We start from the raw sequence: 26942 nt of genomic DNA, 5'->3' as shown, positions 1-26942 counted from the left end.
GCAGGGTGCAGGGCATGTGGGTGGGTGGGGGGGGGGGCACCCTGGGCAGCATAAATTCCTCACAAAAGGCTGGCAAAAGTGGACATTAGTGCCTGGGCACTGTCCTTACCCCGCTAGCGTAATTAATTATTTCTGAGCGGGACAGATACGCGCCATTACAGCGGCGGGGCTTCTTCCTCACCTCACCAGAACATCTTTAGAGCATTACAAGTCTATCACTATAGAGTTTATTATTTCCCAGACTGTGTACTTTTGGCGCTGGATTGTGAGCTGAAAAATCCTCTGTGTCCCTCTGACAGATTTACCTGGGTGGGATTGAACCACCAACCTTTTGATTAATAGCCAAACACACTAACCGATTGCGCCACAGAGACACTTTGCAAAAGTCCATACTGACAAAGGCTAATAAGCATTCATCTAAAACGTTTCCTAGAAAAACTTTAAAAAGTCAATAATCTGGAGAGTTTTTGTAAGATGTTTCTTCCATCAACCAACGAAGAAACACATTGGTACTTTCCCATGATGAGTGAGTGCTTCAGGATCTCTTGCACTTACATGTGCAGCAGAGTACTGCAATGGAAGCATGCTGGGCCCATAACCCAGAGGTAGGCAGATTGAAACTATCCTCTGCTATATGCATTTTTTTTGTTAATTAAAGTAATCCAAAACTGGGATTGATATTGTGTCTCTTTTATTTTTACTTAAAGTACAATAACTTTTACCATTTTAATTTGTTTTAATAGTATATTGACAGTATTGTTTTCTTTCAAAAATCCACTTCATTTTCTTTACCCTATTATTAAAATGGTAATTGACAAAAACAAACTACATTGTCACCAGAAGAGCAATACAAAATGTACAAGTGATATATTAAAATCATCTTTCCAGCTTGAATTTCAATGATGCATTGGGTCAACAATTTTGTGAGAAACATCTTCACCCTTAAATAAAGATTTTCTTAATTCCTTACCTGTGTGCTAATTAGATATCACCTTGTTTTCACATTAAACAGACTTCCACATGAGAAAGCAGCAAGGATGCAGTGGCGTTAATGTTTCCTGGTGTCAACCTGTATTATTTCAGTAGACATTGAAATGAGGATACATCTTGCTGCCTTTCCAATGAAGCAAGTTTAATTTAGTAATAGGTGAAAAACCATCCCTACAAAGGTGTTAATCAGAGACTTGGCTTTGTGGACACTTTTCAGAGAACAAATTTGTTAGCATAAAAATAAAGCCAGAAAATGAAGAGCTGTTTAATCACGCAATTTGATTTTTTTGCCAGCATATTTCTTTTTCTCTGCAACCCACTGCTAAATTGTGCTTCCTAGATGTTTTTATAAAATCACTGAATCAAATCTAACTCTGATTACATCAGAGAAGGCCAGGTACCCTACACCATAACAGGGGGTATGAAATTTGACTTGTCTACTTAAAGATCACCAAAATCTGATAACAAGGTCAATTAGGTCCCTGGGTGGGATTGAACCACCAACCTTTTGGTTAATAGCCGTACACGCTAGCTGATTGCACCACAGAGACACTTTGCAAAAGTCCATACTGACAAAGGCTAATAAGCATTCATCTAAAACGTTTCCTAGAAAAACTTTAAAAAGTCAATAATCTGGAGAGTTTTTGTAAGATGTTTCTTCCATCAACCAACGAAGAAACACATTGGTACTTTCCCATGATGAGTGAGTGCTTCAGGATCTCTTGAACTTACATGTGCAGCAGAGTACTGCAATGGAAGCATGCTGGGCTCATAACCGAGAGGTAGGCAGATTGAAACTATCCTCTGCTATATGCATTTTTTTTTGTTAAAGTAATCCAAAACTGGGATTGATATTTTGTCTCTTTTATTTTTACTTAAAGTACAATAACGTTTACCATTTTAATTTGTTTTAATAGTATATTGACAGTATTGTTTTCTTTCAAAAATCCACTTCATTTTCTTTACCCTATTATTAAAATGGTAATTGACAAAAACAAACTACATTGTCACCAGAAGAGCAATACAAAATGTACAAGTGATATATTAAAATCATCTTTCCAGCTTGAATTTCAATGTTGCATTGGGTCAACAATTTTGTGAGAAACATCTTCACCCTTAAATAAAGATTTTCTTAATTCCTTACCTGTGTGCTAATTAGATATCACCTTGTTTTCACATTAAACAGACTTCCACATGAGAAAGCAGCAAGGATGCAGTGGCGTTAATGTTTCCTGGTGTCAACTTGTATTATTTCAGTACACATTGAAATGAGGATGCATCTTGCTGCCTTTCCAATGAATCAAGTTTAATTTAGTAATAGGTGAAAAACAATCCTTACAAAGGTGTTAATCAGAGACTTGGCTTTGTGGACACTTTTCAGAGAACAAATTTGTTAGCATAAAAATAAAGCCAGAAAATGAAGAGCTGTTTAATCACTCGATTGGATTTTTCTGCCAGCATATTTTATTTCTCTGCAACCCACTGCTAAATTGTGCTTCCTAGCTGTTTTTTATAAAATCACTGAATCAAATCTAACTCTGATTACATCAGAGAAGGCCATGTACCCTACACCATAAGAGGAGGTTTGAAATTTTGACTTGTCTCCTTAAATATCACCAAAATCTGATCACAAGGTTAATTACATCCCTGGGTGGGATTGAACCACCAACCTTTTGGTTAATAGCCAAACACACTAACCGATTGCGCCACAGAGACACTTTGCAAAAGTCCATACTGACAAAGGCTAATAAGCATTCATCTAAAACGTTTCCTAGAAAAACTTTAAAAAGTCAATAATCTGGAGAGTTTTTGTAAGATGTTTCTTCCATCAACCAACGAAGAAACACATTGGTACTTTCCCATGATGAGTGAGTGCTTCAGGATCTCTTGCACTTACATGTGCAGCAGAGTACTGCAATGGAAGCATGCTGGACCCTTAACCCAGAGGTAGGCAGATTGAAACTATCCTTTGCTATATGCATTTTTTTTGTTAATTTAAGTAATCAAAACTGGGATTGATATTTTTGCTCTTTTATTTTTACTTAAAGTACAATAACTTTTACCATTTTAATTTGTTTTAATAGTATATTGACAGTATAGTTTTCTTTCAAAAATCCACTTAATTTTCTTTACCCTATTATTAAAATGGTAATTCACAAAAAAAACTACATTGTCACCAGAAGAGCAATACAAAATGTACAAGTGATATATTAAAATCATCTTTCCAGCTTGAATTTCAATGATGCATTGGGGCAACAATTTTGTGAGAAACATCTTCACCCTTAAATAAAGATTTTCTTAATTCCTTACCTGTGTGCTAATTAGATATCACCTTGTTTTCACATTAAACAGACTTCCACATGAGAAAGCAGCAAGGATGCAGTGGCGTTAATGTTTCCTGGTGTCAACCTGTATTATTTCAGTAGACATTGAAAAGAGGATGCATCTTGCTGCCTTTCCAATGAAGCAAGTTTAATTTAGTAATAGGTGAAAAACCATCCCTACAAAGGTGTTAATCAGAGACTTGGCTTTGTGGACACTTTTCAGAGAACAAATTTGTTAGCATAAAAATAAAGCCAGAAAATGAAGAGCTGTTTAATCACGCAATTTGATTTTTTTGCCAGCATATTTCTTTTTCTCTGCAACCCACTGCTAAATTGTGCTTCCTAGATGTTTTTATAAAATCACTGAATCAAATCTAATTACATCAGAGAAGGCCAGGTACCCTACACCATAACAGGGGGTATGAAATTTGACTTGTCTACTTAAAGATCACCAAAATCTGATAACAAGGTCAATTTGGTCCCTGGGTGGGATTGAACCACCAACCTTTTGGTTAATAGCCGTACATACTAACTGATTGCGCCACAGAGACACTTTGCAAAAGTTCATACTGACAAAGGCTAATAAGCATTCATCTAAAACGTTTCCTAGAAAAACTTAAAAAATCAATAATCTGGAGAGTTTTTGTAAGATGTTTCTTCTATCAACCAACGAAGAAACACATTGGTACTTTCCCATGATGAGTGAGTGCTTCAGGATCTCTTGCACTTACATGTGCAGCAGAGTACAGCAATGGAAGCATGCTGGGCCCATAACCCAGAGGTAGGCAGATTGAAACTATCCTCTGCTATATGCATTTTTTTGTTTGTTAATTAAAGTAATCCAAAACTGGGATTGATATTTTGGCTCTTTTATTTTTACTTAAAGTACAATAACTTTTACCATTTTAATTTGTTTTAATAGTATATTGACAGTATTGTTTTCTTTCAAAAATCCACTTAATTTTCTTTACCCTATTATTAAAATGGTAATTGACAAAAACAAACTACATTGTCACCAGAAGAGCAATACAAAATGTACAAGTGATATATTAAAATCATCTTTCCAGCTTGAATTTCAATGATGCATTGGGGCAACGATTTTGTGAGAAACATCTTCACCCTTAAATAAAGATTTTCTTAATTCCTTACCTGTGTGCTAAATAGATATCACCTTGTTTTCACATTAAACAGACTTCCACATGAGAAAGCAGCAAGGATGCAGTGGCGTTAATGTTTCCTGGTGTCAACCTGTATTATTTCAGTAGACATTGAAATGAGGATGCATCTTGCTGCCTTTCCAATGAAGCAAGTTTAATTTAGTAATAGGTGAAAAACCATCCTTACAAAGGTGTTAATCAGAGACTTGGCTTTGTGGACACTTTTCAGAGAACAAATTTGTTAGCATAAAAATAAAGCCAGAAAATAAAGAGCTGTTTGATCACTCAATTGGATTTTTCTGCCAGCATATTTTTTTTCTCTGCAACCCACTGCTAAATTGTGCTTCCTAGCTGTTTTTATAAAATCACTGAATCAAATCTAACTCTGATTACATCAGAGACGGCCAGGTACCCTACACCATAACAGGAGGTTTGAAATTTTGACTTGTCTACTTAAAGATCACCAAAATCTGATAACAAGGTCAATTAGGTCCCTGGGTGGGATTGAACCACCAACCTTTTGGTTAATAGCCATACATACTAACTGATTGCGCCACAGAGACACTTTGCAAAAGTCCATACTGACAAAGGCTAATAAGCATTCATCTAAAACGTTTCCTAGAAAAACTTTAAAAAGTCAATAATCTGGAGAGTTTTTGAAAGATGTTTCTTCCATCAACCAACGAAGAAACACATTGGTACTTTCCCATGATGAGTGAGTGCTTCAGGATCTCTTGCACTTACATGTGCAGCAGAGTACTGCAATGGAAGCATGCTGGGCCCATAACCCAGAGGTAGGCAGATTGAAACTATCCTCTGCTATATGCATTTTTTTTTTGTTAATTAAAGTAATCCAAAACTGGGATTGATATTTTGTCTCTTTTATTTTTACTTAAAGTACAATAACTTTTACCATTTTAATTTGTTTTAATAGTATATTGACAGTATTGTTTTCTTTCAAAAATCCACTTCATTTTCTTTACCCTATTATTAAAATGGTAATTGACAAAAACAAACTACATTGTCACCAGAAGAGCAATACAAAATGTACAAGTGATATATTAAAATCATCTTTCCAGCTTGAATTTCAATGATGCATTGGGTCAACGATTTTGTGAGAAACATCTTCACCCTTAAATAAAGATTTTCTTAATTCCTTACCTGTGTGCTAATTAGATATCACCTTGTTTTCACATTAAACAGACTTCCACATGAGAAAGCAGCAAGGATGCAGTGGCGTTAATGTTTCCTGGTGTCAACCTGTATTATTTCAGTAGACATTGAAATGAGGATGCATCTTGCTGCCTTTCCAATGAAGCAAGTTTAATTTAGTAATAGGTGAAAAACCATCCCTACAAAGGTGTTAATCAGAGACTTGGCTTTGTGGACACTTTTCAGAGAACAAATTTGTTAGCATAAAAACAATGCCAGAAAATGAAGAGCTGTTTAATCACGCAATTTGATTTTTTTGCCAGCATATTTCTTTTTCTCTGCAACCCACTGCTAAATTGTGCTTCCTAGATGTTTTTATAAAATCACTGAATCAAATCTAACTCTGATTACATCAGAGAAGGCCAGGTACCCTACACCATAACAGGGGGTATGAAATTTGACTTGTCTACTTAAAGATCACCAAAATCTGATAACAAGGTCAATTAGGTCCCTGGGTGGGATTAAACCACCAACCTTTTGGTTAATAGCCATACATACTAACTGATTGCACCACAGAGACACTTTGCAAAAGTTCATACTGACAAAGGCTAATAAGCATTCATCTAAAACGTTTCCTAGAAAAACTTTAAAAAGTCAATAATCTGGAGAGTTTTTGTAAGATGTTTCTTCCATCAACCAACGAAGAAACACATTGGTACTTTCCCATGATGAGTGAGTGCTTCAGGATCTCTTGCACTTACATGTGCAGCAGAGTACAGCAATGGAAGCATGCTGGGCCCATAACCCAGAGGTAGGCAGATTGAAACTATCCTCTGCTATATGCATTTTTTTGTTTGTTAATTAAAGTAATCCAAAACTGGGATTGATATTTTGGCTCTTTTATTTTTACTTAAAGTACAATAACTTTTACCATTTTAATTTGTTTTAATAGTATATTGACAGTATTGTTTTCTTTCAAAAATCCACTTAAATTTCTTTACCCTATTATTAAAATGGTAATTGACAAAAACAAACTACATTGTCACCAGAAGAGCAATACAAAATGTACAAGTGATATATTAAAATCATCTTTCCAGCTTGAATTTCAATGATGCATTGGGGCAACGATTTTGTGAGAAACATCTTCACCCTTAAATAAAGATTTTCTTAATTCCTTACCTGTGTGCTAATTAGATATCACCTTGTTTTCACATTAAACAGACTTCCACATGAGAAAGCAGCAAGGATGCAGTGGCGTTAATGTTTCCTGGTGTCAACCTGTATTATTTCAGTAGACATTGAAATGAGGATGCATCTTGCTGCCTTTCCAATGAAGCAAGTTTAATTTAGTAATAGGTGAAAAACCATCCTTACAAAGGTGTTAATCAGAGACTTGGCTTTGTGGACACTTTTCAGAGAACAAATTTGTTAGCATAAAAATAAAGCCAGAAAATAAAGAGCTGTTTAATCACTCAATTGGATTTTTCTGCCAGCATATTTTTTTTCTCTGCAACCCACTGCTAAATTGTGCTTCCTAGCTGTTTTTATAAAATCACTGAATCAAATCTAACTCTGATTACATCAGAGAAGGCCAGGTACCCTACACCATAACAGGGGGTTTGAAATTTTGACTTGTCTACTTAAAGATCACCAAAATCTGATAACAAGGTCAATTAGGTCCCTGGGTGGGATTGAACCACCAACCTTTTGGTTAATAGTCATACATACTAACTGATTGCGCCACAGAGACACTTTGCAAAAGTCCATACTAACAAAGGCTAATAAGCATTCATCTAAAACGTTTCCTAGAAAAACTTTAAAAAGTCAATAATCTGGAGAGTTTTTGTAAGATGTTTCTTCCATCAACCAACGAAGAAACACATTGGTACTTTCCCATAATGAGTGAGTGCTTCAGGATCTCTTGAACTTACATGTGCAGCAGAGTACTGCAATGGAAGCATGCTGGGCCCATAACCCAGAGGTAGGCAGATTGAAACTATCCTCTGCTATATGCATTTTTTTTTTGTTAATTAAAGTAATCCAAAACTGGGATTGATATTTTGTCTCTTTTATTTTTACTTAAAGTACAATAACTGTTACCATTTTAATTTGTTTTAATAGTATATTGACAGTATTGTTTTCTTTCAAAAATCCACTTCATTTTCTTTACCCTATTATTAAAATGGTAATTGACAAAAACAAACTACATTGTCACCAGAAGAGCAATACAAAATGTACAAGTGATATATTAAAATCATCTTTCCAGCTTGAATTTCAATGATGCATTGGGTCAACAATTTTGTGAGAAACATCTTCACCCTTAAATAAAGATTTTCTTAATTCCTTACCTGTGTGCTAATTAGATATCACCTTGTTTTCACATTAAACAGACTTCCACATGAGAAAGCAGCAAGGATGCAGTGGCGTTTATGTTTCCTGGTGTCAACTTGTATTATTTCAGTAGACATTGAAATGAGGATGCATCTTGCTGCCTTTCCAATGAAGCAAGTTTAATTTAGTAATAGGTGAAAAACCATCCTTACAAAGGTGTTAATCAGAGACTTGGCTTTGTGGACACTTTTCAGAGAACAAATTTGTTAGCATAAAAATAAAGCCAGAAAATGAAGAGCTGTTTAATCACTCGATTGGATTTTTCTGCCAGCATATTTTTTTTCTCTGCAACCCACTGCTAAATTGTGCTTCCTAGCTGTTTTTTATAAAATCACTGAATCAAATCTAACTCTGATTACATCAGAGACGGCCATGTACCCTACACCATAAGAGGAGGTTTGAAATTTTGACTTGTCTACTTAAATATCACCAAAATCTGATCACAAGGTTAATTACGTCCCTGGGTGGGATTGAACCACCAACCTTTTGGTTAATAGCCAAACACACTAACCGATTGCGCCACAGAGACACTTTGCGAAAAAGTACATACTGACAAAGGCTAATAAGCATACATCTAGAACGTTTCCTAGAAAAACATTAAAAAATCAATAATCTGGAGAGTTTTTGTAAGATGTTTCTTCCATCAACCAACGAATAAACACATTGGTACTTTCCCATGATGAGTGAGTGCTTCAGGATCTCTTGCACTTACATGTGCAGCAGAGTACTGCAATGGAAGCATGCTGGACCCATAACCCAGAGGTAGGCAGATTGAAACTATCCTTTGCTATATGCATTTTTTTTGTTAATTTAAGTAATCAAAACTGGGATTGATATTTTTGCTCTTTTATTTTTACTTAAAGTACAATAACTTTTACCATTTTAATTTGTTTTAATAGTATATTGACAGTATAGTTTTCTTTCAAAAATCCACTTAATTTTCTTTACCCTATTATTAAAATGGTAATTGACAAAAAAAACTACATTGTCACCAGAAGAGCAATACAAAATGTACAAGTGATATATTAAAATCATCTTTCCAGCTTGAATTTCAATGATGCATTGGGGCAACAATTTTGTGAGAAACATCTTCACCCTTAAATAAAGATTTTCGTAATTTCTTACCTGTGTGCTAATTAGATATCACCTTGTTTTCACATTAAACAGACTTCCACATGAGAAAGCAGCAAGGATGCAGTGGCGTTAATGTTTCCTGGTGTCAACCTGTATTATTTCAGTAGACATTGAAATGAGGATGCATCTTGCTGCCTTTCCAATGAAGCAAGTTTAATTTAGTAATAGGTGAAAAACCATCCCTACAAAGGTGTTAATCAGAGACTTGGCTTTGTGGACACTTTTCAGAGAACAAATTTGTTAGCATAAAAATAAAGCCAGAAAATTAAGAGCTGTTTAATCACGCAATTTGATTTTTTTGCCAGCATATTTCTTTTTCTCTGCAAGCCACTGCTAAATTGTGCTTCCTATATGTTTTTATAAAATCACTGAATCAAATCTAACTCTGATTACATCAGAGAAGGCCAGGTACCCTACACCATAACAGGGGGTATGAAATTTGACTTGTCTACTTAAAGATCACCAAAATCTGATAACAAGGTCAATTAGGTCCCTGGGTGGGATTGAACCACCAACCTTTTGGTTAATAGCCGTACACGCTAACTGATTGCGCCACAGAGACACTTTGCAAAAGTACATACTGACAAATGCTAATAAGCATTCATCTAAAACGTTTCCTAGAAAAACTTTAAAAAGTCAATAATCTGGAGAGTTTTTGTAAGATGTTTCTTCCATCAACCAACGAAGAAACACATTGGTACTTTCCCATGATGAGTGAGTGCTTCAGGATCTCTTGCACTTACATGTGCAGCAGAGTACTGCAATGGAAGCATGCTGGGCCCATAACCCAGAGGTAGGCAGATTGAAACTATCCTCTGCTATATGCATTTTTTTTTGTTAATTAAAGTAATCCAAAACTGGGATTGATATTTTGGCTCTTTTATTTTTTCTTAAAGTACAATAACTTTTACCATTTTAATTTGTTTTAATAGTATATTGACAGTATTGTTTTCTTTCAAAAATCCACTTCATTTTCTTTACCCTATTATTAAAATGGTAATTGACAAAAACAAACTACATTGTCACCAGAAGAGCAATACAAAATGTACAAGTGATATATTAAAATCATCTTTCCAGCTTGAATTTCAATGATGCATTGGGGCAACGATTTTGTGAGAAACATCTTCACCCTTAAATAAAGATTTTCTTAATTCCTTACCTGTGTGCTAATTAGATATCACCTTGTTTTCATATTAAACAGACTTCCACATGAGAAAGCAGCAAGGATGCAGTGGCGTTAATGTTTCCTGGTGTCAACCTGTATTATTTCAGTACACATTGAAATGAGGATGCATCTTGCTGCCTTTCCAATGAAGCAAGTTTAATTTAGTAATAGGTGAAAAACCATCCTTACAAAGGTGTTAATCAGAGACTTGGCTTTGTGGACACTTTTCAGAGAACAATTTTGTTAGCATAAAAATAAAGCCAGAAAATAAAGAGCTGTTTAATCACTCAATTGGATTTTTCTGCCAGCATATTTTTTTTCTCTGCAACCCACTGCTAAATTGTGCTTCCTAGCTGTTTTTATAAAATCACTGAATCAAATCTAACTCCATCAGAGAAGGCCAAGTACCCTACACCATAACAGGGGGTTTGAAATTTTGACTTGTCTACTTAAAGATCACCAAAATCTGATAACAAGGTCAATTAGGTCCCTGGGTGGGATTGAACCACCAACCTTTTGGTTAATAGCCGTACATACTAACTGATTGCGCCACAGAGACACTTTGCAAAAGTCCATACTGACAAAGGCTAATAAGCATTCATCTAAAACGTTTCCTAGCAAAACTTTAAAAAGTCAATAAACGGGAGAGTTTTTGTAAGATGTTTCTTCCATCAACCAACGAAGAAACACATTGGTACTTTCCCATGATGAGTGAGTGCTTCAGGATCTCTTGCACTTACATGTGCAGCAGAGTACTGCAATGGAAGCATGCTGGGCCCATAAACCAGAGGTAGGCAGATTGAAACTATCCTCTGCTATATGCATTTTTTTTTGTTAATTAAAGTAATCCAAAACTGGGATTGATATTTTGTCTCTTTTATTTTTACTTAAAGTACAATAACGTTTACCATTTTAATTTGTTTTAATAGTATATTGACAGTATTGTTTTCTTTCAAAAATCCACTTCATTTTCTTTACCCTATTATTAAAATGGTAATTGACAAAAACAAACTACATTGTCACCAGAAGAGCAATACAAAATGTACAAGTGATATATTAAATTCATCTTTCCAGCTTGAATTTCAATGATGCATTGGGTCAACAATTTTGTGAGAAACATCTTCACCCTTAAATAAAGATTTTCTTAATTCCTTACCTGTGTGCTAATTAGATATCACCTTGTTTTCACATTAAACAGACTTCCACATGAGAAAGCAGCAAGGATGCAGTGGCGTTAATGTTTCCTGGTGTCAACTTGTATTATTTCAGTACACATTGAAATGAGGATGCATCTTGCTGCCTTTCCAATGAAGCAAGTTTAATTTAGTAATAGGTGAAAAACCATCCTTACAAAGGTGTTAATCAGAGACTTGGCTTTGTGGACACTTTTCAGAGAACAAATTTGTTAGCATAAAAATAAAGCCAGAAAATGAAGAGCTGTTTAATCACTCAATTGGATTTTTCTGCCAGCATATTTTTTTTCTCTGCAACCCACTGCTAAATTGTGCTTCCTAGCTGTTTTTTATAAAATCACTGAATCAAATCTAACTCTGATTACATCAGAGAAGGCCAGGTACCCTACACAATAAGAGGGGGTTTGAAATTTTGACTTGTCTACTTAAATATCACCAAAATCTGATCACAAGGTCAATTACGTCCCTGGGTGGGATTGAACCACCAACCTTTTGGTTAATAGCCGAACACACTAACCGATTGCGCCACAGAGACACTTTGCAAACAGTACATACTGACAAAGGCTAATAAGCATACATCTAGAACGTTTCCTAGAAAAACATTAAAAAATCAATAATCTGGAGAGTTTTTGTAAGATGTTTCTTCCATCAACCAATGAATAAACACATTGGTACTTTCCTATGATGAGTGAGTGCTTCAGGATCTCTTGCACTTACATGTGCAGCAGAGTACTGCAATGGAAGCATGCTGGACCCATAACCCAGAGGTAGGCAGATTGAAACTATCCTTTGCTATATGCATTTTTTTTTGTTAATTTAAGTAATCAAAACTGGGATTGATATTTTTGCTCTTTTATTTTTACTTAAAGTACAACAACTTTTACCATTTTAATTTGTTTTAATAGTATATTGACAGTATACTTTTCTTTCAAAAATCCACTTAATTTTCTTTACCCTATTATTAAAATGGTAATTGACAAAAAAAACTACATTGTCACCAGAAGAGCAATACAAAATGTACAAGTGATATATTAAAATCATCTTTCCAGCTTGAATTTCAATGATGCATTGGGGCAACAATTTTGTGAGAAACCTCTTCACCCTTAAATAAAGATTTTCGTAATTTCTTACCTGTGTGCTAATTAGATATCACCTTGTTTTCACATTAAACAGACTTCCACATGAGAAAGCAGCAAGGATGCAGTGGCGTTAATGTTTCCTGGTGTCAACCTGTATTATTTCAGTAGACATTGAAATGAGGATGCATCTTGCTGCCTTTCCAATGAAGCAAGTTTAATTTAGTAATAGGTGAAAAACCATCCCTACAAAGGTGTTAATCAGAGACTTGGCTTTGTGGACACTTTTCAGAGAACAAATTTGTTAGCATAAAAATAAAGCCAGAAAATGAAGAGCTGTTTAATCACGCAATTTGATTTTTTTGCCAGCATATTTCTTTTTCTCTGCAACCCACTGCTAAATAGTGCTTCCTACTTGTTTTTATAAAATCACTGAATCAAATCTAACTCTGATTACATCAGAGAAGGCCAGGTACCCTACACCATAACAGGGGGTATGAAATTTGACTTGTCTACTTAAAGATCACCAAAATCTGATAACAAGGTCAATTAGGTCCCTGGGTGGGATTGAACCACCAACCTTTTGGTTAATAGCCGTACATACTAACTGATTGCGCCACATAGACCCTTTTACTTGCCTTATAGAGCAGCTCTGGAGCTGTTACAGTGCCCGGCTGCTGCAAGAAATCAGCTTGAATGCTTAAGCGGCTGGGGCATAGCCAACATGAGCCCCACACCGAAGGAGGGTGGAGGTGTTTAATGCGAACTAGGGGTCATCCAAGCGCCGCAAAAGGCCGCCATGCCCTGCACGCCCCTTTTCTCTTTTCATATGCAGACGAGGGTTGATGTGATGACATCACCATATGCAAATCCATCTGCTGCAGGCCTTCCCCCAGGAATGCTTGCACTAGTTGTTGCATTTGGTTTGTTGTTTGGGGGTGCTTCAGTATTAGGCAGCCTTCTGCCCTCCCATGTTCATCTGAAAATATGTGTTCTCCCTGCAGTTGTTGTCCCCAGATGAGAGTTCCCTTGTGCTGCCTCAGTTGGATCTCCTTCACTTGACAGGGGGGTACCCGAGCAGCAACCCTCCCCAGCTCTAGCCCAACTCCTACTTACCTGCCAGGTGAGATACTATGATCATGAAGGTGCTTCTCCCAGGGCAAGGCTCACCCATTGCACTCTGGGTGTGCTGCTCCTGCGATTTCCCCAAATGTGGGAAACTTGACTGCATAATTTGTGTTTCCCCTGGTCGGCTCTCGTATAATTCAGATCTCTTTGTCTCAGGTCTCTCTCCAGCCTAGTTTGCTGTCTGTTTCCACTTCTCTTTTCTTGAGCCGCTCCCTTCTATGCCCTTGCGCACTATCCTGACTTCTCCCGTCTGCTTACTTTGTGCTTTCCAATGCACAATGCAAACTACAGGTAGTACTGCAGGGCCCACACCCTTTTACTTGCCTTACAGAGCAGCTCTGGGGCTGTTACAGTGCCCAGCTGCTGCAAGAAATCAGCTTGAATGCTTCAGGGGCTGGGGCATAGCCAACATGAGCCCCACACCGAAGGAGGGTGGAGGTGTTTAATGCGAACTAGGGGTCATCCAAGCGCCGCAAAAGGCCGCCATGCCCTGCACGCCCCTTTTCTCTTTTCATATGCAGACGAGGGTTGAAGCCAACTTTGACCCACTGCTTGGATGGCATTACCATATGCAAATCAATCTGCTGCAGGCCTTCCCCCAGGAATGCTTGTACTAGTTGTTGCATTTGGTTTGTTGTTTGGGGGTGCTTCAGTATTAGGCAGCCTTCTGCCCTCCCATGTTCATCTGAAAATATGTGTTCTCCCTGCAGTTGTTGTCCCCAGATGAGAGTTCCCTTGTGCTGCCTCAGTTGAATCTCCTTTACTTGACAGAGATGTGCCTGAGCAGCGGCCCTCCCCAGCCCTATCTCAAATCATACTTATTTTGCATAGGAGATACTATGGTCATGAAGATTGTTCTCCCAGGGTGAGGTTCATTCATTGCATTCTGGGTATGCTGACCCCTGTGATTTCCCCAAATGTGGGAAACTCGACTGCATTATTTGTGGTAGTGGGGGACTGTGTTTGTGCTTTCCTCTGGTCAGCTCTGGTAAAAGTCAGATTTCTTTGTCTCAGATCTTCCTCTAACCTTGTTCTTCTTTCGAGAGTTCCCTTGTGCTGCCTCAGTTGGATCTCCTTCACTTGACAGGGGGGTGCACGAGCAGCGACCCTCCCCAGCTCTAGCCCAACTCCTATTTACCTGCCAGGTGAGATACTATGATCAGGAAGGTGCTTCTCCCAGGGCAAGGTTCACCCATTGCACTCTGGGTGTGCTGCTCCTGCGATTTCCCCAAATGTGGGACACTTGACTGCATAATTTGTGTTTCCTCTGGTCGTCTCTCATATAATTCAGATCTCTTTGTCTCAGGTCTTTCTCCAGCCTAGTTTGCTGTCTGTTTCCACTTCTCTTTTCTTGAGCCGCTCCCTTCTATGCAGTTGCGCACTATCCTGACCTCTCCCGTCTGCTTACTTTGTGCCTTCCAACGCACAATGCATACTACAGGTAGTGCTGCAGGGCCCACACCCTTTTACATGCTTTACAGAGCAACTCTGGAGCTGTTACAGTTCCCAGCTGCTGCAAGAAATCATCTTGAATGCTTCAGGGGCTGGGGCATAGCCAACATGAGCCCCACACCGAAGGAGGGGTCATCCAAGCGCCACAAAAGGACACCATGCCCTGCACATCCCTTTTTTCTTTTCATATGCAGACGAGGGTTGAAGCCAACTTTGACCCACTGCTTGGATGACATCACCATATACAAATCCATCTGCTGCAGGCCTTCCCCCAGGAATACTTGCACTAGTTGTTGCATTTGGTTTGTTGTTTGGGGGTGCTTCAGTATTAGGCAGCCTTCTGCCCTCCCATGTTCATCTGAAAATATGTGTTCTCCCTGCAGTTGTTGTCCCCAGATGAGAGTTCCCTTGTGCTGCCTCAGTTGACTCTCCTTTACTTGACAGAGATGTGCCTGAGCAGCGGCCCTCCCCAGCCCTATCCCAAATCATACTTATTTTGCATAGGAGATACCATGGTCATGAAGATTGTTCTCCCAGGGTGAGGTTCATTCATTGCATTCTGGGTATGCTGACCCCTGTGATTTCCCCAAATGTGGGAAACTCGACTGCATTATTTGTGGTAGTGGGGGACTGTGTTTGTGCTTTCTTCTGGTCAACTCTGGTAAAAATCAGATTTCTTTGTCTCAGATCTTCCTCTAGCCTTGTTCCTCTTTCGAGAGTTCCCTTGTGCTGCCTCAGTTGGATCTCCTTCACTTGACAGGGGGGTACCCGAGCAGCGACCCTCCCCAGCTCTAGCCCAACTCCTACTTACCTGCCAGGTGAGATACTATGATCATGTAGGTGCTTCTCCCAGGGCAAGGCTCACCCATTGCACTCTGGGTGTGCTGCCCCTGTGATTTCCCCAAATGTGGGAAACTTGACTGCATAATTTGTGTTTCCCCTGGTCGTCTCTCGTATAATTCAGATCTCTTTGTCTCAGGTCTCTCTCCAGCCTAGTTTGCTGTCTGTTTCCACTTCTCTTTTCTTGAGCCGCTCCCTTCTATGCCCTTGCGCACTATCCTGACTTCTCCCGTCTGCTTACTTTGTGCCTTCCAACACACAATGCAAACTACAGGTAGTGCTGCAGGGCCCACACCCTTTTACTTGCCTTACAGAGCAGCTCTGGAGCTGTTACAGTACCCAGCTGCTGCAAGAAATCAGCTTGAATGCTTCAGGGGCTGGGGCATTGCCAACATGAGCCCCACACCGAAGGAGGGTGGGGGTGTTTAATGCGAACTAAGGGTCACCCAAGCGCCGCAAAAGGCCGCCATGCCCTGCACGCCCCTTTTCTCTTTTCATATGCAGACGAGGGTTGAAGCCAACTTTGACCCACTGCTTGGATGGCATTACCATATGCAAATCAATCTGCTGCAGGCCTTCCCCCAGGAATGCTTGCACTAGTTGTTGCATTTGGTTTGTTGTTTGGGGGTGCTTCAGTATTAGGCAGCCTTCTGCCCTCCCATGTTCATCTGAAAATATGTGTTCTCCCTGCAGTTGTTGTCCCCAGATGAGAGTTCCCTTGTGCTGCCTGAGTTGAATCTCCTTTACTTGACAGAGATGTGCCTGAGCAGCGGCCCTCCCCAGCCCTATCCCAAATCATACTTATTTTGCATAGGAGATACCATGGTCATGAAGATTGTTCTCCCAGGGTGAGGTTCATTCATTGCATTCTGGGTATGCTGACCCCTGTGATTTCCCCAAATGTGGGAAACTCGACTGCATTATTTGTGGTAGTGGGGGACTGTGTTTGTGCTTTCCTCTGCTCAGCTCTGGTAAAAGTCAGATTTCTTTGTCTCAGATCTTCCTCTAGCCTTGTTCTTCTTTCGAGAGTTCCCTTGTGCTGCCTCAGTTGGATCTCCTTCACTTGACAGGGGGGTGCCCGAGCAGCGACCCTCCCCAGCTCTAGCCCAACTCCTACTTACCTGCCAGGTGAGATACTATGATCATGTAGGTGCTTCTCCCAGGGCAAGGCTCACCCATTGCACTCTGGGTGTGCTGCTCCTGCGATTTCCCCAAATGTGGGAAACTTGACTGCATAATTTGTGTTTCCTCTGGTCGGCTCTCGTATAATTCAGATCTCTTTGTCTCAGGTCTTTCTCCAGCCTAGTTTGCTGTCTGTTTCCACTTCTCTTTTCTTGAGCCGCTCCCTTCTATGCCCTTGCGCACTATCCTGACCTCTCCCGTCTGCTTACTTTGTGCCTTCCAACGCACAATGCATACTACAGGTAGTGCTGCAGGGCCTACACCCTTTTACATGCTTTACAGAACAGCTCTGGAGCTGTTACAGTGCCCAGCTGCTGCAAGAAATCATCTTGAATGCTTCAGAGGCTGGGGCATAGCCAACATGAGCCCCACACCGATGGAGGGTGGAGATGTTTAATGCGAATTAAGGGTCATCCAAGCGCCACAAAAGGACGCCATGCCCTGCACATCCCTTTTTTCTTTTCATATGCAGACGAGGGTTGAAGCCAACTTTGACCCACTGCTTGGATGACATCACCATATGCAAATCCATCTGCTGCAGGCCTTCCCCCAGGAATGCTTGTACTAGTTGTTGCATTTGGTTTGTTGTTTGGGGGTGCTTCAGTATTAGGCAGCCTTCTGCCCTCCCATGTTCATCTGAAAATATGTGTTCTCCCTGCAGTTGTTGTCCCCAGATGAGAGTTCCCTTGTGCTGCCTCAGTTGAATCGCCTTTACTTGACAGAGATGTGCCTGAGCAGCGGCCCTCCCCAGCCCTATCCCAAATCATACTTATTTTGCATAGGAGATATCATGGTCATGAAGATTGTTCTCCCAGGGTGAGGTTCATTCATTGCATTCTGGGTATGATGACCCCTGTGATTTCCCCAAATGTGGGAAACTCGACTGCATTATTTGTGGTAGAGGGGGACTGTGTTTGTGCTTTCCTCTGGTCAGCTCTGGTAAAAGTCAGATTTCTTTGTCTCAGATCTTCCTCTAGCCTTGTTCTTCTTTCGAGAGTTCCCTTGTGCTGCCTCAGTTGGATCTCCTTCACTTGACAGGGGGGTGCCCGAGCAGCGACCCTCCCCAGCTCTAGCTCAACTCCTACTTACCTGCCAGGTGAGATACTATGATCAGGAAGGTGCTTCTCCCAGGGCAAGGCTCACCCATTGCACTCTGGGTGTGCTGCTCCTGCGATTTCCCCAAATGTGGGACACTTGACTGCATAATTTGTGTTTCCTCTGGTCGGCTCTCGTATAATTCAGATCTCTTTGTCTCAGGTCTCTCTCCAGCCTAGTTTGCTGTCTGTTTCCACTTCTCTTTTCTTGAACCGCTCCCTTCTATGCCCTTGCGCACTATCCTGACTTCTCCCGTCTGCTTACTTTGTGCCTTCCAACGCACAATGCGAACTACAGGTAGTGCTGCAGGGCCCACACCCTTTTAGATGCCTTACAGAGCAGCTCTGGAGCTGTTACAGTGCCCAGCTGCTGCAAGAAATCAGCTTGAATGCTTCAGGTACTGGGGCATAGCCAACATGAGCCCCACACCGAAGGAGGGTGGAGGTGTTTAATGCGAATTAGGGGTCATGCAAGCGCCGCAAAAGGCCGCCATGCCCTGCACATCCCTTTTTTCTTTTCATATGCAGACGAGGGTTGAAGCCAACTTTGACCCACTGCTTGGATGACATCACCATATGCAAATCCATCTGCTGCAGGCCTTCCCCCAGGAATGCTTGTACTAGTTGTTGCATTTGGTTTGTTGTTTGGGGGTGCTTCAGTATTAGGCAGCCTTCTGCCCTCCCATGTTCATCTGAAAATATGTGTTCTCCCTGCAGTTGTTGTCCCCAGATGAGAGTTCCCTTGTGCTGCCTCAGTTGAATCGCCTTTACTTGACAGAGATGTGCCTGAGCAGCGGCCCTCCCCAGCCCTATCCCAAATCATACTTATTTTGCATAGGAGATATCATGGTCATGAAGATTGTTCTCCCAGGGTGAGGTTCATTCATTGCATTCTGGGTATGATGACCCCTGTGATTTCCCCAAATGTGGGAAACTCGACTGCATTATTTGTGGTAGAGGGGGACTGTGTTTGTGCTTTCCTCTGGTCAGCTCTGGCAAAAGTCAGATTTCTTTGTCTCAGATCTTCCTCTAGCCTTGTTCTTCTTTCGAGAGTTCCCTTGTGCTGCCTCAGTTGGATCTCCTTCACTTGACAGGGGGGTGCCCGAGCAGCGACCCTCCCCAGCTCTAGCTCAACTCCTACTTACCTGCCAGGTGAGATACTATGATCATGTAGGTGCTTCTCCCAGGGCAAGGCTCACCTATTGCACTCTGGGTGTGCTGCCCCTTTGATTTCCCCAAATGTGGGAAACTTGACTGCATAATTTGTGTTTCCCTTGGTCGGCTCTCATATAATTCAGATCTCTTTGTCTCAGGTCTCTCTCCAGCCTAGTTTGCTGTCTGTTTCCACTTCTCTTTTCTTGAGCCGCTCCCTTCTATGCCCTTGCGCACTATCCTGACTTCTCCCGTCTGCTTACTTTGTGCCTTCCAACGCACAATGCGAACTACAGGTAGTGCTGCAGGGCCCACACCCTTTTACTTGCCTTACAGAGCAGCTCTGGAGCTGTTACAGTGCCCAGCTGCTGCAAGAAATCAGCTTGAATGCTTCAGGGGCTGGGGCATAGCCAACATGAGCCCCACACCGAATGAGGGTGGAGGTGTTTAATGCGAACTAGGGGTCATCCAAGCGCCGCAAAAGGCCGCCATGCCCTGCACGCCCCTTTTCTCTTTTCATATGCAGATGAGGGTTGAAGCCAACTTTGACCCACTGCTTGGATGACATCACCCTATACAAATCCATCTGCTGCAGGCCTTCCCCCAGGAATGCTTGTACTAGTTGTTGCATTTGGTTTGTTGTTTGGGGGTGCTTCAGTATTAGGCAGCCTTCTGCCCTCCCATGTTCATCTGAAAATATGTGTTCTCCCTGCAGTTGTTGTCCCCAGATGAGAGTTCCCTTGTGCTGCCTCAGTTGAATCTCCTTTACTTGACAGAGATGTGCCTGAGCAGCGGCCCTCCCCAGCCCTATCCCAAATCATACTTATTTTGCATAGGAGATACCATGGTCATGAAGATTGTTCTCCCAGGGTGAGGTTCATTCATTGCATTCTGGGTATGCTGACCCCTGTGATTTCCCCAAATGTGGGAAACTCGACTGCATTATTTGTGGTAGAGGGGGACTGTGTTTGTGCTTTCCTCTGGTCAGCTCTGATAAAAGTCAGATTTCTTTGTCTCAGATCTTCCTCTAGCCTTGTTCCTCTTTCAAGAGTTCCCTTGTGCTGCCTCAGTTGGATCTCCTTCACTTGACAGGGGGGTGCCCGAGCAGCGACCCTCCCCAGCTCTAGCCCAACTCCTACTTACCTGCCAGGTGAGATACTATGATCATGAAGGTGCTACTCCCAGGGCAAGGCTCACCCATTGCACTCTGGGTGTGCTGCTCCTGCAATTTCCCCAAATGTGGGACACTTGACTGCATAATTTGTGTTTCCCCTGGTCGGCTCTCGTATAATTCAGATCTCTTTGTCTCAGGTCTCTCTCCAGCCTAGTTTGCTGTCTGTTTCCACTTCTCTTTTCTTGAGCCGCTCCCTTCTATGCCCTTGCGCACTATCCTGACTTCTCCCGTCTGCTTACTTTGTGCCTTCCAATGCACAATGCAAACTACAGGTAGTGCTGCAGGGCCCACACCCTTTTACTTGCCTTACAGAGCAGCTCTTGAGCTGTTACAGTGCCCAGCTGCTGCAAGAAATCAGCTTGAATGCTTCAGGGGCTGGGGCATAGCCAACATGAGCCCCACACCGAAGGAGGGTGGAGGTGTTTAATGCAAACTAGGGGTCATCCAAGCGCCGCAAAAGGCCGCCATGCCCTGCACGCCCCTTTTCTCTTTTTTGATATGCAGACGAGGGTTGAAGCCAACTTTGACCCACTGCTTGGATGGCATTACCATATGCAAATCAATCTGCTGCAGGCCTTCCCCCAGGATTGCTTGCACTAGTTGTTGCATTTGGTTTGTTGTTTGGGGGTGCTTCAGTATTAGGCAGCCTTCTGCCCTCCCATGTTCATCTGAAAATATGTGTTCTCCCTGCAGTTGTTGTCCCCAGATGAGAGTTCCCTTGTGCTGCCTCAGTTGAATCTCCTTTACTTGACAGAGATGTGTCTGAGCAGCGGCCCTCCCCAGCCCTATCCCACATCATACTTATTTTGCATAGGAGATACCATGGTCATGAAGATTGTTCTCCCAGGGTGAGGTTCATTCATTGCATTCTGGGTATGCTGACCCCTGTGATTTCCCCAAATGTGGGAAACTCAACTGCATTATTTGTGGTAGTGGGGGACTGTGTTTGTGCTTTCCTCTGGTCAGCTCTGGTAAAAGTCAGATTTCTTTGTCTCAGATCTTCCTCTAGCCTTGTTCTTCTTTCGAGAGTTCCCTTGTGCTGCCTCAGTTGGATCTCCTTCACTTGACAGTGGGGTGCACGAGCAGCGACCCTCCCCAGCTCTAGCCCAACTCCTATTTACCTGCCAGGTGAGATACTATGATCAGGAAGGTGCTTCTCCCAGGGCAAGGCTCACCCATTGCACTCTGGGTGTGCTGCTCCTGCGATTTCCCCAAATGTGGGACACTTGACTGCATAATTTGTGTTTCCTCTGGTCGGCTCTCATATAATTCAGATCTCTTTGTCTCAGGTCTTTCTCCAGCCTAGTTTGCTGTCTGTTTCCACTTCTCTTTTCTTGAGCCGCTCCCTTCTATGCCCTTGCGCACTATCCTGACCTCTCCCGTCTGCTTACTTTGTGCCTTCCAACGCACAATGCATACTACAGGTAGTGCTGCAGGGCCCACACCCTTTTACATGCTTTACAGAGAAGCTCTGGAGCTGCTACAGTGCCCAGCTGCTGCAAGAAATCATCTTGAATGCTTCAGGGGCTGGGGCATAGCCAACATGAGCCCCACACCGAAGGAGGGTGGAGATGTTTAATGCGAATTAGGGGTCATCCAAGCGCCACAAAAGGACGCCATGCCCTGCACATCCCTTTTTTCTTTTCATATGCAGACGAGGGTTGAAGCCAACTTTGACCCACTGCTTGGATGACATCACCATATGCAAATCCATCTGCTGCAGGCCTTCCCCCAGGAATGCTTGCACTAGTTGTTGCATTTGGTTTGTTGTTTGGGGGTGCTTCAGTATTAGGCAGCCTTCTGCCCTCCCATGTTCATCTGAAAATATGTGTTCTCCCTGCAGTTGTTGTCCCCAGATGAGAGTTCCCTTGTGCTGCCTCAGTTGAATCTCCTTTACTTGACAGAGATGTGCCTGAGCAGCGGCCCTCCCCAGCCCTATCCCAAATCATACTTATTTTGCATAGGAGATACCATGGTCATGAAGATTGTTCTCCCAGGGTGAGGTTCATTCATTGCATTCTGGGTATGCTGACCCCTGTGATTTCCCCAAATGTGGGAAACTCAACTGCATTATTTGTGGTAGTGGGGGACTGTGTTTGTGCTTTCTTCTGGTCAACTCTGGTAAAAATCAGATTTCTTTGTCTCAGATCTTCCTCTAGCCTTGTTCCTCTTTCGAGAGTTCCCTTGTGCTGCCTCAGTTGGATCTCCTTCACTTGACAGGGGGGTACCCGAGCAGCGACCCTTCGCAGCTCTAGCCCAACTCCTACTTACCTGCCAGGTGAGATACTATGATCATGTAGGTGCTTCTCCCAGGGCAAGGCTCACCCATTGCACTCTGGGTGTGCTGCCCCTGTGATTTCCCCAAATGTGGGAAACTTGACTGCATAATTTGTGTTTCCTCTGGTCGGCTCTCGTATAATTCAGATCTCTTTGTCTCAGGTCTCTCTCCAGCCTAGTTTGCTGTCTGTTTCCACTTCTCTTTTCTTGAGCCGCTCCCTTCTATGCCCTTGCGCACTATCCTGACTTCTCCCGTCTGCTTACTTTGTGCCTTCCAACACACAATGCAAACTACAGGTAGTGCTGCAGGGCCCACACCCTTTTACTTGCCTCACAGAGCAGCTCTGGAGCTGTTACAGTGCCCAGCTGCTGCAAGAAATCAGCTTGAATGCTTCAGGGGCTGGGGCATTGCCAACATGAGCCCCACACCGAAGGAGGGTGGGGGTGTTTAATGCGAACTAAGGGTCACCCAAGCGCCGCAAAAGGCCGCCATGCCCTGCACGCCCCTTTTCTCTTTTCATATGCAGACGAGGGTTGAAGCCAACTTTGACCCACTGCTTGGATGGCATTACCATATGCAAATCAATCTGCTGCAGGCCTTCCCCCAGGAATGCTTGCACTAGTTGTTGCATTTGGTTTGTTGTTTGGGGGTGCTTCAGTATTAGGCAGCCTTCTGCCCTCCCATGTTCATCTGAAAATATGTGTTCTCCCTGCAGTTGTTGTCCCCAGATGAGAGTTCCCTTGTGCTGCCTCAGTTGAATCTCCTTTACTTGACAGAGATGTGCCTGAGCAGCGGCCCTCCCCAGCCCTATCCCAAATCATACTTATTTTGCATAGGAGATACCATGGTCATGAAGATTGTTCTCCCAGGGTGAGGTTCATTCATTGCATTCTGGGTATGCTGACCCCTGTGATTTCCCCAAATGTGGGAAACTCGACTGCATTATTTGTGGTAGTGGGGGACTGTGTTTGTGCTTTCCTCTGCTCAGCTCTGGTAAAAGTCAGATTTCTTTGTCTCAGATCTTCCTCTAGCCTTGTTCTTCTTTCGAGAGTTCCCTTGAGCTGCCTCAGTTGGATCTCCTTCACTTGACAGGGGGGTGCCCGAGCAGCGACCCTCCCTAGCTCTAGCCCAACTCCTACTTACCTGCCAGGTGAGATACTATGATCAGGAAGGTGCTTCTCCCAGGGAAAGGCTCACCCATTGCACTCTGGGTGTGCTGCTCCTGCGATTTCCCCAAATGTGGGAAACTTGACTGCATAATTTGTGTTTCCTCTGGTCGGCTCTCGTATAATTCAGATCTCTTTGTCTCAGGTCTTTCTCCAGCCTAGTTTGCTGTCTGTTTCCACTTCTCTTTTCTTGAGCCGCTCCCTTCTATGCCCTTGCGCACTATCCTGACCTCTCCCGTCTGCTTACTTTGTGCCTTCCAACGCACAATGCATACTACAGGTAGTGCTGCAGGGCCCACACCCTTTTACATGCTTTACAGAACAGCTCTGGAGCTGTTACAGTGCCCAGCTGCTGCAAGAAATCATCTTGAATGCTTCAGGGGCTGGGGCATAGCCAACATGAGCCCCACACCGAAGGAGGGTGGAGATGTTTAATGCGAATTAAGGGTCATCCAAGCGCCACAAAAGGATGCCATGCCCTGCACATCCCTTTTTTCTTTTCATATGCAGATGAGGGTTGAAGCCAACTTTGACCCACTGCTTGGATGACATCACCATATGCAAATCCATCTGCTGCAGGCCTTCCCCCAGGAATGCTTGTACTAGTTGTTGCATTTGGTTTGTTGTTTGGGGGTGCTTCAGTATTAGGCAGCCTTCTGCCCTCCCATGTTCATCTGAAAATATGTGTTCTACCTGCAGTTGTTGTCCCCAGATGAGAGTTCCCTTGTGCTGCCTCAGTTGAATCTCCTTTACTTGACAGAGATGTGCCTGAGCAGCGGCCCTCCCCAGCCCTATCCCAAATCATACTTATTTTGCATAGGAGATACCATGGTCATGAAGATTGTTCTCCCAGGGTGAGGTTCATTCATTGCATTCTGGGTATGCTGACCCCTGTGATTTCCCCAAATGTGGGAAACTCGACTGCATTATTTGTGGTAGTGGGGGACTGTGTTTGTGCTTTCCTCTGGTCAGCTCTGGCAAAAGCCAGATTTCTGTGTCTCAGATCTTCCTCTAGCCTTGTTCTTCTTTCGAGAGTTCTCTTGTGCTGCCTCAGTTGGATCTCCTTCACTTGACAGGGGTTTGCCCGAGCAGCGACCCTCCTCAGCTCTTGCCCAACTCCTACTTACCTGCCAGGTGAGATACTATGATCATGAAGGTGCTTCTCCCAGGGCAAGGCTCACCCATTGCACTCTGTGTGTGCTGCTCCAGCGATTTCCCCAAATGTGGGAAACTCGACTGCATAATTTGTGTTTCCCCTGGTCGGCTCTCGTATAATTCAGATCTCTTTGTCTCAGGTCTTTCTCCAGCCTAGTTTGCTGTCTGTTTCCACTTCTCTTTTCTTGAGCCGCTCCCTTCTATGCCCTTGCGCACTATCCTGACTTCTCCCGTCTGCTTACTTTGTGCCTTCCAACGCACAATGCGAACTACAGGTAGTGCTGCAGGGCCCACACCCTTTTAGTTGCCTTACAGAGCAGCTCTGGAGCTGTTACAGTGCCCAGCTGCTGCAAGAAATCAGCTTGAATGTTCTTCGTTGATTGATGGAAGAAACATCTTACAAAAACTCTCCAGATTATTGACTTTTTAAAGTTTTTCTAGGAAACGTTCTAGATGAATGCTTATTAGCGTTTGTCAGAATGTACGTTTGCAAAGTGTCACTGTGGCGCAATCAGTTAGTGTGTTCGGTTATTATCCAAAAGATTGGTGGTTCAATCCCACCCAGGGACGTAATTTACCTTGTTATCAGATTTTGGTGATCTTTAAGTAGACAAGTCAAAATTTCAAACCCCCTCTAGTGGTGTAGGGTACCTGGCCTTCTCTGATGTAATCAGAGTTAGATTTGATTAAGTGATTTTATAAAAAAAACAGCTAGGAAGCACAATTTAGCAGTGGGTTGCAGAGAAAAAGAAATATGCTGGCAAAAAAATCCAATTGAGTGATTAAACAGCTCTTCATTTTCTGGCTTTATTTTTATGCTAACAAATTTGTTCTCTGAAAAGTGTCCACAAAGCCAAGTATCTGATTAACACCTTTGTAGGGATGGTTTTTCACCTATTACTAAATTAAACTTGCTTCATTGGAAAGGCAGCAAGATGCATCGTCATTTCAATATCTACTGAAATAATACAGGTTGACACCAGGAAACATTAACGCCACTGCATCCTTGCTGCTTTCTCATGTGGAAGTCTGTTTAATGTGAAAACAAGGTGATATCTAATTAGCACACAGGTAAGGAATTAAGAAAATCATTATTTAAGGGTGAAGATGTTTCTCACAAAATCGTTGCCCCAATGCATCATTGAAATTCAAGCTGGAAAGATGATTTTAATATATCACTTGTACATTTTGTATTGCTCTTCTGGTGACAATGTAGTTTGTTTTTGTCAATTACCATTTTAATAATAGGGTAAAGAAAATTAAGTGGATTTTTGAAAGAAAACAATACTGTCAATATACTATTAAACAAATTAAAATGGTAAAAGTTATTGTACTTTAAGTAAAAATAAAAGAGCTAAAATATCAATCCCAATTTTGGATTACTTTAATTAAAAAAAAATGCATATAGCAGAGGATAGTTTCAATCTGCCTACCTCTGGGTTATCGGCCCAGCATGCTTCCATTGCAGTACTCTGCTGCACATGTAAGTGCAAGAGATCCTGAAGCACTCACTCATCATGGGAAAGTACCAATGTGTTTCTTCGTTGGTTGATGGAAGAAACATCTTACAAAAACTCTCCAGATTATTGACTTTTTAAAGTTTTTCTAGGAAACGTTCTAGATGAATGCTTATTAGCCTTTGTCAGTATGAACTTTTTGCAAAGTGTCTCTGTGGCGCAATCGGTTAGTGTGTTCGGCTATTAACCAAAAGGTAGGTGGTTCAATCCCACCCAGGGATG

At 42.1% G+C, this 26942-nt stretch overlaps 22 non-coding genes and 1 pseudogene across 22 annotated transcripts; 21 read left to right on the top strand and 2 right to left on the bottom strand.

The window, feature by feature from the left end:
- Positions 1 to 2632: 2632 nt before the first annotated feature.
- TRNAN-AUU (transfer RNA asparagine (anticodon AUU)) lies at positions 2633 to 2706 on the bottom strand. Its single transcript has one exon. It is a non-coding gene; the product is annotated as a tRNA-Asn (tRNA).
- Positions 2707 to 8469: 5763 nt separating this feature from the next.
- TRNAN-AUU (transfer RNA asparagine (anticodon AUU)) lies at positions 8470 to 8543 on the bottom strand. The gene has a single exon. It is a non-coding gene; the product is annotated as a tRNA-Asn (tRNA).
- Positions 8544 to 13690: 5147 nt separating this feature from the next.
- Positions 13691 to 13853, top strand: LOC134999261 (U1 spliceosomal RNA). The gene has a single exon (XR_010201394.1). It is a non-coding gene; the product is annotated as a U1 spliceosomal RNA (small nuclear RNA).
- A 671-nt stretch (positions 13854 to 14524) lies between these two features.
- Positions 14525 to 14688, top strand: LOC134999251 (U1 spliceosomal RNA). Its single transcript, XR_010201384.1, has one exon. It is a non-coding gene; the product is annotated as a U1 spliceosomal RNA (small nuclear RNA).
- A 152-nt stretch (positions 14689 to 14840) lies between these two features.
- Positions 14841 to 15003, top strand: LOC134999270 (U1 spliceosomal RNA). The gene has a single exon (XR_010201402.1). It is a non-coding gene; the product is annotated as a U1 spliceosomal RNA (small nuclear RNA).
- Positions 15004 to 15649: 646 nt separating this feature from the next.
- On the top strand, positions 15650 to 15813 carry LOC134999257 (U1 spliceosomal RNA). The gene has a single exon (XR_010201390.1). It is a non-coding gene; the product is annotated as a U1 spliceosomal RNA (small nuclear RNA).
- A 152-nt stretch (positions 15814 to 15965) lies between these two features.
- Positions 15966 to 16128, top strand: LOC134999269 (U1 spliceosomal RNA). Its single transcript, XR_010201401.1, has one exon. It is a non-coding gene; the product is annotated as a U1 spliceosomal RNA (small nuclear RNA).
- Positions 16129 to 16799: 671 nt separating this feature from the next.
- LOC134999254 (U1 spliceosomal RNA) lies at positions 16800 to 16963 on the top strand. Its single transcript, XR_010201387.1, has one exon. It is a non-coding gene; the product is annotated as a U1 spliceosomal RNA (small nuclear RNA).
- A 152-nt stretch (positions 16964 to 17115) lies between these two features.
- LOC134999263 (U1 spliceosomal RNA) lies at positions 17116 to 17278 on the top strand. The gene has a single exon (XR_010201396.1). It is a non-coding gene; the product is annotated as a U1 spliceosomal RNA (small nuclear RNA).
- A 671-nt stretch (positions 17279 to 17949) lies between these two features.
- Positions 17950 to 18113, top strand: LOC134999259 (U1 spliceosomal RNA). Its single transcript, XR_010201392.1, has one exon. It is a non-coding gene; the product is annotated as a U1 spliceosomal RNA (small nuclear RNA).
- Positions 18114 to 18265: 152 nt separating this feature from the next.
- LOC134999262 (U1 spliceosomal RNA) lies at positions 18266 to 18428 on the top strand. Its single transcript, XR_010201395.1, has one exon. It is a non-coding gene; the product is annotated as a U1 spliceosomal RNA (small nuclear RNA).
- A 671-nt stretch (positions 18429 to 19099) lies between these two features.
- On the top strand, positions 19100 to 19263 carry LOC134999258 (U1 spliceosomal RNA). The gene has a single exon (XR_010201391.1). It is a non-coding gene; the product is annotated as a U1 spliceosomal RNA (small nuclear RNA).
- Positions 19264 to 19415: 152 nt separating this feature from the next.
- On the top strand, positions 19416 to 19551 carry LOC134999271 (U1 spliceosomal RNA; annotated as a pseudogene).
- Positions 19552 to 20249: 698 nt separating this feature from the next.
- On the top strand, positions 20250 to 20413 carry LOC134999255 (U1 spliceosomal RNA). The gene has a single exon (XR_010201388.1). It is a non-coding gene; the product is annotated as a U1 spliceosomal RNA (small nuclear RNA).
- Positions 20414 to 20565: 152 nt separating this feature from the next.
- LOC134999265 (U1 spliceosomal RNA) lies at positions 20566 to 20728 on the top strand. The gene has a single exon (XR_010201398.1). It is a non-coding gene; the product is annotated as a U1 spliceosomal RNA (small nuclear RNA).
- A 673-nt stretch (positions 20729 to 21401) lies between these two features.
- On the top strand, positions 21402 to 21565 carry LOC134999250 (U1 spliceosomal RNA). The gene has a single exon (XR_010201383.1). It is a non-coding gene; the product is annotated as a U1 spliceosomal RNA (small nuclear RNA).
- A 152-nt stretch (positions 21566 to 21717) lies between these two features.
- On the top strand, positions 21718 to 21880 carry LOC134999267 (U1 spliceosomal RNA). Its single transcript, XR_010201400.1, has one exon. It is a non-coding gene; the product is annotated as a U1 spliceosomal RNA (small nuclear RNA).
- A 671-nt stretch (positions 21881 to 22551) lies between these two features.
- On the top strand, positions 22552 to 22715 carry LOC134999256 (U1 spliceosomal RNA). The gene has a single exon (XR_010201389.1). It is a non-coding gene; the product is annotated as a U1 spliceosomal RNA (small nuclear RNA).
- Positions 22716 to 22867: 152 nt separating this feature from the next.
- On the top strand, positions 22868 to 23030 carry LOC134999264 (U1 spliceosomal RNA). The gene has a single exon (XR_010201397.1). It is a non-coding gene; the product is annotated as a U1 spliceosomal RNA (small nuclear RNA).
- Positions 23031 to 23701: 671 nt separating this feature from the next.
- On the top strand, positions 23702 to 23865 carry LOC134999253 (U1 spliceosomal RNA). The gene has a single exon (XR_010201386.1). It is a non-coding gene; the product is annotated as a U1 spliceosomal RNA (small nuclear RNA).
- Positions 23866 to 24017: 152 nt separating this feature from the next.
- Positions 24018 to 24180, top strand: LOC134999260 (U1 spliceosomal RNA). The gene has a single exon (XR_010201393.1). It is a non-coding gene; the product is annotated as a U1 spliceosomal RNA (small nuclear RNA).
- A 671-nt stretch (positions 24181 to 24851) lies between these two features.
- Positions 24852 to 25015, top strand: LOC134999252 (U1 spliceosomal RNA). Its single transcript, XR_010201385.1, has one exon. It is a non-coding gene; the product is annotated as a U1 spliceosomal RNA (small nuclear RNA).
- A 152-nt stretch (positions 25016 to 25167) lies between these two features.
- LOC134999266 (U1 spliceosomal RNA) lies at positions 25168 to 25330 on the top strand. The gene has a single exon (XR_010201399.1). It is a non-coding gene; the product is annotated as a U1 spliceosomal RNA (small nuclear RNA).
- The last annotated feature ends 1612 nt before the right edge of the window (positions 25331 to 26942 follow it).

Source organism: Pseudophryne corroboree, unplaced genomic scaffold, assembly GCF_028390025.1.
Source record: "Pseudophryne corroboree isolate aPseCor3 unplaced genomic scaffold, aPseCor3.hap2 scaffold_1492, whole genome shotgun sequence".
Classification (NCBI taxonomy): Eukaryota; Metazoa; Chordata; class Amphibia; order Anura; family Myobatrachidae; genus Pseudophryne; species Pseudophryne corroboree.
This window is presented reverse-complemented; position numbering and strand designations above follow the sequence as displayed.